This window comes from Rhinopithecus bieti, unplaced genomic scaffold (assembly GCF_001698545.2).
Source record: "Rhinopithecus bieti isolate Rb0 unplaced genomic scaffold, ASM169854v2 scaffold_34943, whole genome shotgun sequence".
Classification (NCBI taxonomy): Eukaryota; Metazoa; Chordata; class Mammalia; order Primates; family Cercopithecidae; genus Rhinopithecus; species Rhinopithecus bieti.
The window spans coordinates 1,202,916-1,208,724 of record NW_016815584.1 but is presented as its reverse complement, the minus strand read 5'-3'; positions in this window follow the sequence as shown (position 1 = coordinate 1,208,724).

Sequence of the window (5,809 nt, the reverse complement as noted above, 5' to 3'; positions counted from 1 at the left end):
ATCCTCCTGCCTCAGCCTCCCAAGTAGCTGGGATTACAGGCGTGTACCACCATACCCGGCTAATTTTGTATTTTCAGTAGAGATGGGGTTTCTCCATGTTGGTAAGGCTGGTCTCGAACTCTCGACCTCAGGTCATCTGCCTGCCTCAGCCTCCCAAAGTGCTGGGATTACAGACATGACCCACTGCGCCTGGCTGAAATTATATATGTTTTTATTACAGGAGAAGCTGCTTGGAACTCCAGTCTGTATTTCAGTAAGGCAAGTAAAGAAATTAGTACATATATTTTTCAGAACTCCAAAATCAGCTAAATTAGGGACCTGCTAATTAAGACGGTAGGGGGAGTGGCATATACAGTCTATCAACAAGGTGTGATGTAGTAGATTTCATAGTTCTTTGTCTTAATAGGTCTCCTGGGCAGATAGGCCTCAAAAGCGTTTTATATAATTAAGCAAAACTGACTAATCCGTGGCAAGAAGCTGAGTTGAGATCCAAAACCTAGATTTTAACATCCTTGAATTTCTATTGGCTTTATAATTGACCAAGACCCCAAGAAAAGGGAAATGAACTTTTTTTTTGAGATGGATTCTCCTCTGCTGCCCAGGCTGGAATGTAGTGGTGCAATTTCGGCTCACTGCAACCTCTGCATCCCGGGTTCCAGAGCTTCTCGTGCCTCAGTCTCCCAAATAGCTGGAACTATAGGCGTGAGCCACCACGTCCCGGCTAATTTTTCTATTTTAAGTAGAGACAGGTTTTCACCATGTTGGTCAGGCTGGTCTCGAACTCCTGACCTCAGGTGATCCACCCCTCTCAGCCTCCCAAAGTGCTGGGATTATAGGCGTGAGCCACCATGCCTGGCCATCATAGAGTTTTAACATTGGAAGAGAAGGAACAAAACTATCACTCCTTACAGATATAATATTGTATGTTGAAAAATCTAAAAGCACATGTGTCGGGACTCAGAAACAATATCCCAAAGTATCGTGCTCTGGCATGCTGAGCACTCTACCTTTTTTCTGTCGCTGGTTTGTTTTTAAATTTAAAAAAAAAAATTTTGCCTGTAATCCCAGCACTTTGGGAGGCCGAGGCGAGTGGATTGCCTGAAGTCAGGAGTTCGATACCAGCCTGGTCAATATGGTGAAATCCCATCTCTACCAAAAATACAAAAATTAACTGGGCATGATGGCAGGTGCCAGTAATCCCAGCTACTCAGGAGGCTCAGACAGGAGAATCACTTGAACCTGGGACGCAGAGGTTGCAGTGATCCGAGATTGCATCATTGCACTCCAGCCTGGGTGACAAGAGTGAGACTTCATCTCAAAAAAAAAAAAAAAAAAAATTGTGGGTATGTAGTAGGTGTATATATTTATGAGGCACATGAGATATTTTGATACAGGCATCCAATGTCTAATAATCACATCAGGGTAAATGGGGTATCCATCCCTTCAAGCAATTATTCTTTATGTTACAAACAAGCCAATTTTAGTCTTTTAGTTATTTTAAAATGTACAATAAAATTATTATTGACTATAGTCACCCTATATTTGTGCTATCAAAACTAGATTTTATTCATTCTTTTTTTTTTTTTTTTTTGAGACCGAGTCTTGCTCTGTCATCCAAACTGGAGTATAGTGGCATGATCTCGGCTCAATACAACTTCTGCCTCCTGGGTTCAAGTGATTCTCCTACCTCAGCCTCCCAAGTAGCTGGGATTACAGGCATGCGCCACCACACCCAGCTAATTTTTGTATTTTTAGTAGGAACGAGGTTTCGCCATGTTGGCCAGGCTGGTCTCCATCCCCTGACCTCAGGTGATCTGCCGCCACAACCTTCCAAAGTGCTAGGATTACAGGTGTGAGCCACTGCACCAGCCTATTCATTCTATTTTTTTTTAACCCATTAACCATTAACTTCCCCCTCACCCACCCTCCAATGCCAGGCACTTTGAACGAAAGAAAATTAAAGGATGTTAGAATCAGCATCAGAACCAAGGGCTTTCTTAACTTGTCCTATTTTGCCCCCAAGTGCAGGATGACACTCTTCCTCTCTGAAGTTATCCTATCTGAAGCTCCTCCAGAAGAACCCAGTGGTCTTTGATCACCTCCCTGAGATTTTCTTAACCGGAGAAGATTAAACTCATGGCAGAAGGTAAGACTGAGGGATGTCACCACACCTAGGCAGACTTTGTCAGAAGCTGTTGTCTATTCTTTGATCATATTCCAAAAAGTATAATTTACAAACTATGGTCTGTTCTTTGGGCCCATTCAACTCTCCTAAAAATAATTTCCTACTTCTCAAAATTGCCTACATTTCCCCATCTCTCTCTCTCCTGTGAAGAAGGGTATGTAAGATTCTGAACCTCAATGGGTTACTGGGTAGTCACTCTCTCGTCATTCCCCCATGAATACAATAAACTTGCCTTTTCCTCCAGTTAATCTACCGTGGGTTTATTTAAGCAAACTCAAACCTTAAAGGGAAAGGGAAATTCCCCTTTGCCCCTACACATGCAAATTAGTTATTTCGATTAATAATTGCTAGATATAAAATTGGCATATAGTTTATTTATTTTTATATTTCAGAGCAGGGGAGGGAAAAATGACTTCCTTCCACCCTTTTAGGTTTTTTGTGGCTGGGCTACAAGTTAAATTGACATAAGACAGATTAACATGAGAAAAACTATATTTAATTATGTATGTATACATAGCAGTCCCACAAAAATATAAGACTCAAAGAAAGGCCAGATGAATAAAGTTTACATAGCATCTTAAGCTACAGAAAGAAACAGAGGCTTGGGGTTTCTGGAGGGTGGTGGGCAAGTTATGGGAGTGTGAGAGGAGGAAATATATAGTAAATACATGGTAAATAAAGGTTGCTTTGTTGTGCAGGTAAGAGTCTCTCAGGTGATAGAAATTGTCTTGGAGCAGCTCTCTTCCCAATCAAAAACATCTTTACCAATGAAAATTTCTTTTATAGATCTAAATTTCTTTTACAAAAGGGCAGTGTTTCAGAGCTAACTCCTGTGTGGGCAGTTTCTCTAAATAAATAGTTAATAATCAATATGCTAGAGAAGAATATTTTGGAGTGGTGTGTTCTGAGCCCTAACCCCAGCAACAGACAGAAACTGAAATGTTAAAATGATACAATTTGCAATACTATTTTTTTTTTTTTCGTTTTTTGACACCGAGTCTTGCTCTGTCGCCCAGGCTGGAGTGTGCGGTGGCCGGATCTCAGCTCACTGCAAGCTCCGCCTCCCGGGTTCATGCCATTCTCCTGCCTCAGCCTCCCGAGTAACTGGGACTACCGGCGCCCGCCACCTCGCCCGGCTAATTTTTGTATTATTAGTAGAGACAGGGTTTCAGTATGTTGGCCAGGCTAGTCTCAAACTCTTGACCTCAAGTGAACACCTACCTCGGCCTCTCAAAGTGCTGAGATTACAGTCGTGAGCCACCGCACCCAGCCACAAAAAGATATTTTTTAATACACAGTTCTATCATTAATTTTTTTACTGTGCTTGACAGATGACTCTACCATTACTCTTCCTCAGCTGGAAAGTGAGGGGTTGGTATAAATGTCTTTAGGAGTTCCTTCCAGCTCAGACTATTTAGAAATCTGATACTCTGGAGCAAAGGTATGGGTGTATGCGTGTGTGTGCGTGTGTGTGTGTGTGTGTGTGTGTGTAGGAAAAAATGTAAAGGAAATTTGGTTGACATTTGTGCATCATTTGTCTATGTAAATCTGATTTTCCTAAATCACTATGAATTTAGGCAGAAAAAAGGCATAACTATCTGAAATAAAATTATTATATACAGATTACATCATTATTTTTAAACTATGCAAAAAAAAATGCTTGTAATCTATTTTATTGTAGAGAAGATGTGAGGTCCTGTCATTTAGAACTGTCATTTAATGGAGCAAGAGAAAACATTAGCGCAGATACTATAGGATGATCTCAAGCCCCTGAGATCTAGATTAGAGGACTGGTTAATAGCCTGGGAGATAACTCTCAGTCAACAAACAATAATGTAGTAGTCCCTCTTCTTGGCTATCTCCCTTCCCTTCACCTACCTCTGCACTAATAGGTGATCAAGGGGCTCAAAACTCACTACATCCAAGAGGAAGCTTTGTTTGGCAGGTGCTATCTAGCTAAGAAAATCTCAGTGTCACTGAACATTTACATACAATGTAATTTTTCACTAAGCATTGGAAAAAAGAAGGAACCCAACACCACATGGGGATAGCCATTTCATTCAAGTCATTTTTATTAAGGCTCACAACAGGACTGTCTTGTAGGTAACCCTTCCTTCTACTATTTTAGAGACACCATGGACTTTCACCTGTGCTCAGGATGCAGGGTGTCCCACCATCAGACTTACTACTTTTGTGTATCTGTGATATAAGAAACAAAGAATGTTAACATTTCCCTGGTAGAAAAGAGGAGAGAAGTGCTTTGCTTGAGGTTCCCTGTTGGTGAATAGCAGAGTTTGGAGTGAAACTCTAATCTATTTTTTTTAAGCCCATTACTTTAGATGGACCACCAAGCTTGTTCCTTTTAAGGGAAGGATGTGAGCCAAATAGGAGATTCAAAGAGACGGAGTAAGAAATGATGCTCCATGAAGGAAAATATCCTGGTTTCAAAGGAAGAGCATGTCTTGACAGGGTAAGAGGCCAAGAATCCCTTTGAAGAAAAGGTACCATTTACTAAAAAATATCAGTCATAGTGACTAGTGTTGAGAAATAAATGAATTATCACAAATTGAGAAATTTAGGCAAGTAGGCTGTTGAATTAGGCAAGCCCAGCTCTTGATCTGAGGGTTTCCCAGACATCAGGCATCCCTGGACCATGCCCCCATTCCACCTGTACTATTGACTAATATTATCGATTTTATTCACTCTTGCATTTATACAACATGGTCCTAAGCAATAATATACATAACATTATGGACTAATGTGTTAATTATTCACTACCATTAAAAGAAATGCATAACAATAACAATTTTTACTATCTATGTGTACTTTCTAACATCACTGACTTAACTTTCTACCTGTTGTACATGTTTCGTAATTTTGTGTGCAGTTTCATCTAGAGCTGTAAATTAAACAATTCTACCTTGGAAAATATTTTCACAGAAGAATAAAGGATCCAAGGACAGTAGAAAAAAAAATGAAGCTCAAGGTCAATGATTTGGTCAAATTCGTCAAATTCTGTACAAAACAGAGACTAAATCATGCAGGTAGTATACTTTTATCATGAAAAGGTGCTCTAATTATCTGCTAAGACAGTTCCTCAAATTTACCACCAAACTGATGGAAAATACAATTTTTATGATGATCCTTTTTCCTTTGTTCTGACTTCACAAGTAAATGCAAGATGTTAAAAGGTGATTTCTTCTATCTCAGTTTGGGTAAGGGTCCCTGAGAAGCAGAGGTCCTATCAAAATGACTTGCTGTCCACCTAAGAAGCACTTGGTCAAAAACAGACAAAACCCTGATTTCTAGTTCTAATGCCTTCACTTTGGGGAGTAAGGAAAAGAAACAAGCATACTGTCTTATTGCAAACACCACAGAGGGGATAGTGCAGTAACAGATACTACACTAACACCTTGAGGCTTAAGACTGATCGTCCTTATGAAGATTTCTTTTTCCTTTTGCAATGTTTTATGCTACATGTTTCGTTATTTCATGCACACACACACAAATTACCACATTAAATTTCCCCTACAAACCAATGTATGTGTTGTTGCATTTTACAGATTATGAAACAGAGGCATAGAGAGGATGAGTAACCGTCCAATTCTTTTTTTTTTTTTTTTT